Here is an 8,925-nt window from a genome sequence, read left to right as displayed (position 1 = left end):
TTGAGAGGAGGGAAGAGGCAATTTTGATTCTGGCTGTGCTCACTCTTTTCAGTTTTGTCTGGCTCAGAGTCATTGCCCAGATGAGGCTCTTTTGAACCATAGTAGAGCTTATTTACTGTATACTTCATATGTATGTATACACACACTTAGTTATCAAAGGATTATGTTTGAGGTAACATAAGCCAAGCAAGAAAATGCTATGGTTCTGATTAGAAGTGATTGCATGAGCCTTTACAATAAGTATTTAACATTTATATAATACCTTAAACATCTCTTTAATGCTTTGAATGTCAACAAGCTTCATAGCATTATTATGCTTATGAAGAGACAGGAGTGAAGAGTTTTTCCAAACTTGCTATGACTCACACGTAGTGATAGAGTCACAAAATTAAGACTTTGATTTCTAGCTCTTTGCCCAGACCCAGACCTTCACTGGTGTGCTGTAATCGGCTGGAAAGTCTGTTGCAGGGATGTCTGGCATGCAGCTAAAGCCGCAGCTAATCGCTCGTTAGGCATTTCTGCCTGCACGCCGGGTCCTGTGCTACCTCTACATCTTGCACCTTTTGAATGCAGGCTTAGGTACATGATGACACACTGTTGTTAACTTACGCAAACAACAAAAAGCAGCACCTTGAAGTGACACATTGGAAAGATTAGAAAAGGATGCAGATCAGAACGTATAAATCTTAACTCAGTCCTTAAATATGTGTGCGATATGAATTTTAATCTCAGGGCTTTTTATTTTGCCCCATTCATTGTTGAAGGCTGGCCTGCCATCGCTGTGCAATAGCAACAGTCCTCTGTGAGCATCGATTCTGTCTCTTTTTTTTTCCCTGCATGTGTGGTAAAGGCCTCATTTGTTGCAAGGTAATTCAGTCTTTAGAAAAAGGTGCGCAGTTTCCCTCTGGACTATTGCTGTAGTGTTCCTCCCTTGGACACTTGGGTTCCTCACAGTCGATCCATTTTGGGTCCCTTTCCTGTTAACAGGAACAATTTTATGCATTTTACAGGGAGAGGCAGAAAGAGCTGCTAGTTAGAGGTGCTTGGTTGGAGACTCCTGGGACCCACTCGCTGCCCCCAGCATCCCGTCGGTCCCAGTCACATTCTCTCAGCTCCTCACCCAGCTGCCTCCCTGCACTCGCCACCCCCTCATGTTTCTAACCTCTGCAGCCTCAAGTTTATTCCTTATACCTAATCTGAATCTACTCTCTTTTAGTTTAAAACTGCTACCCCTTGTCCTGCCACTACAGGCTCTAGTAAAAAGTCCCTTTCCATATTTCTTATCATCAGCCCTCTTTGTATATTGAAAGGCTGCACTAAGGCCCGGAGCCTTCTCTCTCCAGGCTGAACAACCTCAGCTCTTTCAGCCTTTCCTCATAGCAGAGGTGCTCCATCCCTCTGATCATTTTTGTGGCCCTCCTCTGGACCCTCTCCAACAGGTCCATGTCCTTCCTGTACTGAGCACCCCAGAGCTGGACGCAGTACTCCAGGTGGGGTCTCGCCAGAGCAGAGTAGAGGGGCAGAATCACCTCCCTCGACCTGCTGGCCACGCTTCCCTTGATGCAGCCTAGGATACGGTTGGCTTTTTGGGCTGTGAGCGCATATTGCCGGGTCATGTCCGGTTTTTAATCCACCAGTACCCCCAAGTCCTTCTCCTCAGGGCTGCTCTCAATCCCTGCATCCCCCAGTCTGTACTGGTACTGGTGATTGCCCCAGCCCAGGTGCAGGACCTTGCACTTGGCCTTGTTGGGACTTTGTGAGGTTCACATGGGCCCAGTCCTCACGCCTTGAGACCCTGACAGGTCCCTCTGGCTGGCATCCCTTCCCCCAAGCATACCAACCGCACCGCTCACCTTGGGGTCATCCACAAACTTGCTGAGGTCCTGAAGCACTGCAAGCAGAGGGACCACAAAGAAAGCCAATGCCCAGTGATTGCCAGCTTGTTGAAAGCTTTGTGCCTCAAATTTTTTTCCTTCCCTGCCACCATGAAGAAAGATCACTAGGAAAGACTCGCAGAGAGGAAATAAACATCAATGCTGTTTCCTCCACTCACCTTCATGGAGGGAAATGTGGGAGAGGAGAGGGGAAAATCCCAGAAATACTCCTCAGAGGACTGGGGCGGGGAAGAAGCAGCTTTCCTTCCCCTTGGGGGGAAGGACGAGCCGTATACCATCAGAGCAATCCAAAGAACGCTGCTTCCTGACTGTAACAAAACCATGCTTGGTATCCTGTAGCCGACTTGAAAACCTTTACCGTGCAAGCTGGGAAGGTGTAACACAAGAGCAGAGATTTTTCTGGTGCAGATTTTTCTGCGGCACTGAGGCTGCAACAGGCTGTCATCCCCAGCTGCCACTGCAGGTGGTCCTACCCTCCAGGGCAGATGAGCCTGCCCACCTTCTGCTGCAGATGGCTGTGCCCCGCCGTTACCTCTGCACAGTGACTGCCACTTAGTACGGGACAATAATCCACACTGGGACCAGTAAAACAAAGGCAGGGCAAATGGCTCCTGTCAGCCCTAGCATTTCCTTTAGCCTTTCCCTGCTGCCTGCCCCACGCACGCATGTACGCACCGCCTGCGTGCAGCCGTCAGGGCCAGCACTGAAGATAACCTCATCCATTCCTCTCTGCTGCTTCGAAGCAGCCCCTTACAGCCCAGTTTCACCTGCAACCAAAGGACTGCACACAGTCGTCACCCTCAGTCCCTCTTTGGTGAGAGGGAGCCTCAGGGTGTATCCAGCTTGCCCGCTGTGACCACCGTCAGCTTGTCAGGAAAGCAGTGATAGCAAAGGTCAAATCTGCGCTTCCCTGAGAGGTTGTCTCGTGGCTTGACAGGATGGCCTGTCTCAACCTAAAAGCCTTGGGGTCCCCACCACTGGTGCAGCAGGAAGCCTTCTGTCATGCCAAGCTTATTCTGAACCTTTAAAAAGAGAAATAAAATTACCACCATCCCGTTCCCTGGAGATATAAAGGAATGGATGCAGGTTGCAGGGTGAAGTGGAGCTGCCTGACAGGAGAAAAGCCCCACCGCAGATGACGGGTCACTGGTGCAAGGTGCGGGGGTGAGCTGAGCAGCTTATTTATCTCAGAGTTACCTGCGAGACTCTCAGCCAGCCCCTTTGGATTTAAACCATCAATTTGCAGCTGTCTCCTTCGATGCAGGAGCAAACAGCTTTAGTCAGTCAGAGAGCAAAACCTCCAGCTGAGCTCCCCAGCCGTTAACTATCCACAAAGGGACCCCCTCCCCACAGAAGGGCCTTGGAGAAAAACAATTTCTCTTTGAAAAACTGTGTCTCCATGCCCTAATCTGGAGGGGGAAACAAAGGGCATAAGATATTTAGGATGACTGTATTAAAAACAAAAAAAAAAAAGAAAATTAAAAAATCCATCCCCCTGCCTCTGCATCCTACAGCTGAGTGAACTGCCATGAAAATTTCGTCATGCTGGATTGTGTACCTTTGAGCACCCATTTTCCTGAATGTCTCCTTTATTCAAATAATAGTTCTTAAAAGTAGTTCAGCTTGGGGGAAATCTTGTCCAGAACAGAGCAAACCAGCATCCAAAGACACAGGCGTCTTGTTTCAATGTAAAAGGCAAAATTGTGGGGGGTGAGGCTGGAGAGGAGAGAGAATATTTACTCCTCCAAATAGGCTTAACATAACCTTTATACTTACCAAATATTTCAGGTATCTGGAACTGTAAATCTGGCGCTGCTGGAAGATCTGCATGTGGTAGGGCATTGCCCTCCTGCTGCTGACCAGCTGTAGGAGGGACCTTTGTACCCATCTGCAGAAAGGAAATTTTCAGGTAAGCACAAACAACAACTTTTCCTATTTTCCTAATGAGTTTAAGAAAACATTCCTACAATATATTAAATTTTATCACAGTTTAAGCTTTTTACAGTAGTTCTTCAGAAGAGTTTGAGTGTATCCAATGTGGAGAAACAAGAAGGGACACAAACCTGTTGTGCAACAGCAGAAACTCGGGGCTTAGCGTTAAGAAAAGCTGGGATCTCAGTTTACGTGAGAAACTGCTTTAAAGTGATGAGAATACATACAGGGATTAGAGTACCAAAGAACAGTCTGAATGGAAATTGTTCTTTCGTAATCCATGTATTTTACTCCCAGCTCAGATTTATCTTCATTAAAGTTACTCTTCTGGTAATTTTCCACCACAACTTAAATTCACCATAAGTTAAGTAAAGCTATAGATACACAACAGACCTTCGGTAACTCCGATCTCTCAATTACATTTGCAGAACTTGCATGTCTCCTTTTCTTTTTCAAGACTCAGGTAAGTTATTGAAGGGGACTGTGACCGTGTTGTTTATGACAGCTGTGACATTTGTCGTTACTCATCTCTTTCACAACATCCATCTCCAAGAAAAGGTGGTGCTCGGTGTATTGCAGCAGCTTAATGCCAGCACAGCATAAAGAGTGTCCCAGATGCTCACCGTCACCCGTCATAAATAAAACATGGGACTCCTTGCAAGGTCCACGGGTTGTCAGGACATTTGATGCAATTGGTTTTGGCGTGTGACAGTGCAAAATGGGCAAGTCACAGGATGCCCTTCATTACTACAAATGGTCCATTGATTTCCAGCGATGCTGTTCGCACACAGACCTGCACCTGCTACTGGACTTCCCAAAACTCTCAGGCCATGTTGAAGAGCTCAAGTGAGGGAAACGCATGCATGCATTTTACAGGTAATGAGTTTTTCAGGAGGATGTAGAAAGGCTCATGAGACAGATGCGCACAGGTAAGGACCATACGTTTTAAACAGGCTTTAGAAAATTCAGTTATGGTTTGGATAGATTACTTTCCATACTACAAGAGAAACTGTATAACAGAGGTGTTTAGGCATTCATAGGTATGTGAAAACCTTGAACTTTGCTATCCTGTACTGACTTCCAAAAGAACTATGGATAATGGAAGTGCAGGAGGAGAAAAGGAGGCTTGAATTTGCCCAGCTGTTTAGTGAAAATTGGAATTTCATCAGCTGTGAAGACACTATGCGCATTGCATACGCATTACTCATAGGCTTCCCACCATACCCAGATTTATAGATTTAAGCATAGCTTTGTACTATCATCTGCACACCCACGCCACTTCTCGCCCACACCGCAGCAGCCCGTATCTGCAAGTGTGAAGGACCCACCACAGTGACTTCCAAATACTGAGTATTTTAGGGCAGGATTCTCAGCACAGAACGATGGAAGCCAGGGGACACCGAAAGAGCTGGTGACAGAAAATTAATGAGTTTAAGTCTTTCTAAGTGGAGGTTAGCTAGCATTCCTAGTCACCGCTGGGGGGGGGGGGGGGGGCGGACAAGACACGGACGGACACAGGACAAACAGTAAAATGGGTGTTTCCCTTCCTTCAGTTTGCAAAAATGACTCCCCAACGAGATGGCCCTATGTCCCTGAGCAACTTAAAGGAGATTTGGATTTTTACACTGTTATGAATCAGCTCTGATGGTGAAGATTAGGCAATTTATTGGTCCAAATAAGTAAGGCACGCTCTGATCAAGATCTCATTGCCCGTTTGCTAAGACTACTCGAGAGCTCGCTACGACCATCTTCTTACCCGGCAGCACTGCAGACGCTCTACTGAGGAGGAGCAGGTCTGGCTTCCCTGGCTCCCTCAGCCCTCGCGTCCTTGCTGAGGCTCGCAGCAATCGCTTCCGAGACGCGGGAGGCTTCAGCGTGCGCGGGAGCCCTTGGCCCGCACGAAGCAGCTCCCTGCTCCTGTCAGCGTTGCTGCCTTGCCGCCGTTTGCTCAGCTGAAGGAGGGCTTCCCTGGACACTGGTGCTCCTGCGTGGTTTCACACGATGGTGTAGCGTACACAAGGGTGTGAGATGGGCTCGTTTCACTGGCACCCTCCAAGGATGAAGACGCAGCAGTTCTGGTCCTGGCCTGCGGTAACACGAGGGGGAGCCCTTGCAGTTTTCAATTAACAGAGGCGGCAGCAATGTGCCTTTCTCTGCCCCAAATACAAAGGCTCAGCTCCTCACCAGGAAAAAAACAGGAGGCCCGAAAGCCATTTCTTATCTTCTTCACAAGGAGGCCACTTCTGGTTCAAACAAGCGCAAGCCACAGATCACTGAGAGAGGGGAAGGTCACTCACCACGGATCCCCTCCCCACACAGCCCCATTGCTGAAGAGGGGCCAGGCTGGACTGCGGACACATTTTCCCATGGTCTCATCTCATTTATCATTTCAAGGCACTCCAAGAATGCTGGGGAAAGACTTTGCTGGTACCTGAGTTGACTCTGAATAGCTCTGTGGTCAAATTTTGCCAACAGAAATGAGAGGATGGGATAATCTCTTTACCCCTTTTTAAATGACCCTACCCCCGGCGACTTGTCCATAGGGCTCACAAGGCTTGCCTCTGGGGAGCTTTGCTACTTTCAGGAGGACAGTTTTGGCCGCCTCGAAAAGACACAGCAGTTTTTGCTCTCCCTTGCCACCCAGTTTTAAATACATTTGAGCAGAGTACTTCACTATATATTCTATGCACTATTCTCTGCACAATATGTCACTATATGTTCTATAATTCTACTTATATATTCTGTTTTTCAGGACCAAGATAAGTGCTAACTGCAAGTGCACCTACTGCAAGATTTTAAATTTTTTTTTTTTAAATGCTGGTGTCTTTCTCCTTAGGAGGGATTACAATGAAAAAGCATCTTATTCACAAATCACTGAGTCGCATACTTCTGCTACACCAGACTTCCTTCATAGTTCTGCGTCCCAATTTTCTTTAAAGCATTCAACAGCATACATTTAATTAGGAAAACAATTCCATCTGTTCTGTGAGTCAATACTGACAACTTTACTGTTGAAATACACGTATTTCTCTTGGTGCAGCTGTGCTTAATCTGACAGGGGAGAAGCGCCTGCTGTGCTCAGAGCACCGAGCCTAGTGCCCAGGCTCCCATGGCAGGGCTGCAGCCCAGCCGACACCGGGGGCTCCTGAAGGCCTCCACAGCCCCATCCCTGGCCACTGCTGGCCCCTGGGACCGCTAAGTCACCTACATACCCTAAACACAGGCCTCCAAAGGTACTTGCACAGAACCACTGGTAAAAGATCCCTTTTTTGGTTGTTTAAGTTTTGACAAGTGATACAGAAGAACAAGCTCAGATGAAAACATGAAACAGGCACCAGGGGCTGTGACAAGCACCAGGACCCTGGCATTGAGACCCTACTGGGGAACAGCGCAGTAAGAGCCAGCTAAACCTCATCCACCAGCAGGCACTTCTTCCCAACCTCGGTACTGCCGACTTCATCCTCTCCCCCCCAGCCTGAGGTACGGAAAACCACGCTCTCTGGTTGGAAACCAGGCGCTCTGGTTCTCCTACAGCAGAAAGCCTCAGGGGCTCATCTACTCCTGGGTCTCCCTGCCGGGGAGCAGACCAGCCCTGCCTGTCCCAGGTCTCTGTCGCGTTGCAGTTATTATACGACAGCTTCCTCACCACCGCAGTGCCGTCATGCTCCTGACGAGCTCTCGCAGATTAAGCGTCTCCCTTCAGCTTACGATATGAAGAAAATACGGAAAAAGATGGGATAGTGTCTGCCCTGTTCAGATCCTGCCTCAGTCATAACCTAGAGGGCAAGCCTAGCTCATTGCAGGAGATAAAAGGTAGGACAAAGTGTCCAGGTCAGTCAACTACAGGTGATTCCCAACTTGTCAGCCTGAGAAAGGATGATCTAAAGGATGAACTGTTGAACTCAACAGTAATGGAAATAATACATAAAAAAGTCTGGGGGAAAGTGGGGACCAATCATTTAAACCAGGGACATGGAGCAAACAAGGATCTTTTTCCCCCACTGACGTCCTAGATAAATGGTATACTGATTTTGCCCTGGGGCTGCTGTTAATCTATGAAATATTTAGGGGTTTTCCACCCCCACCTTTTGATTGAAATGGCTGTGAAGGGTTTTACTTGTTCTCAGGCAGCAGCTGAATTTTAACTTTCCTCTTTCCACAGAAACAGCAGTCTTGTTACGCAGGGCATTTGAACACTTACACCACCGGCGCAGGATGCAGCGTACCCCTCACCAAAATGCAAGCAATCAAGAGGAACAGATTGGTTCATGCAGCACTCCATGAAATCCTCACACCTGCATGGCTGCACTGCTTGCAAACAATTACATCGGTAAGAAACAAATCAATTAATCCAACAATAGCGCAATAAGTTGGCCCTGAAGCAAGTCAATTGAATTAACAAAGCAGGACAGTAAAGCAGGTTAACAGAAAAAAGCAAAGCGTAGAGTCATTTAACAGACACCAAGACACCCTGGTTCCAGCTGAGCCCGAAAGGTATTTTTACCAAGTTCTGGCCACACAGCTCCCTCTGCAGCCAAAGCCGTGAGGGACCTGACCCTACAGCACTGCTGAGAACTGCTCCGTCTAAGACGTGAGTGCCTTCTCCCGTTAGAAAAGCTGATCTCTTCATCGACAGCAGGCAGCGTCCAGGGAAATCAGGCTGACCAGGCCAGAGTTACTCTTCTGTTTACTCCTTTGAATCCTACTGCTCTGCTTGAATCAATTCAAGCCCTTCTGCACCCCAGATCGGTAAACTGTTCCCTAGGTTGTTATCCCAGCCAACCCACTCAAGTGAACGTTTGCAAGCCCAGACCTGCAGGGTTGAGCCCAAAAGACATCATCCATGGCTAGGGCAGAGATGCAGTAATTAACCTCCGAAGGTGTGTGCGACGCTTCATTAACACCCACCCCCACGTGGATGGGTGTTTTGCTACTTTGGAAACTACTTTTCCAAAGTAGCAAAGTTATACTTGAAGAAATAAATACGTACAATTTACTAGAAAATTACACATATGCGTTGCAAGCATGCTGGCTAGTGATCAAGCCGAGATCGCTACAAAGAGACTCCTTAAAGGGTGACATACGGGGCGCTGCAGCA

This window comes from Nipponia nippon, unplaced genomic scaffold (genome assembly GCF_047370975.1).
Source record: "Nipponia nippon isolate SJK-2023a ecotype South Korea unplaced genomic scaffold, ASM4737097v1 scaffold_1, whole genome shotgun sequence".
NCBI lineage: Eukaryota > Metazoa > Chordata > Aves > Pelecaniformes > Threskiornithidae > Nipponia > Nipponia nippon.
This window is presented reverse-complemented; position numbering follows the sequence as displayed.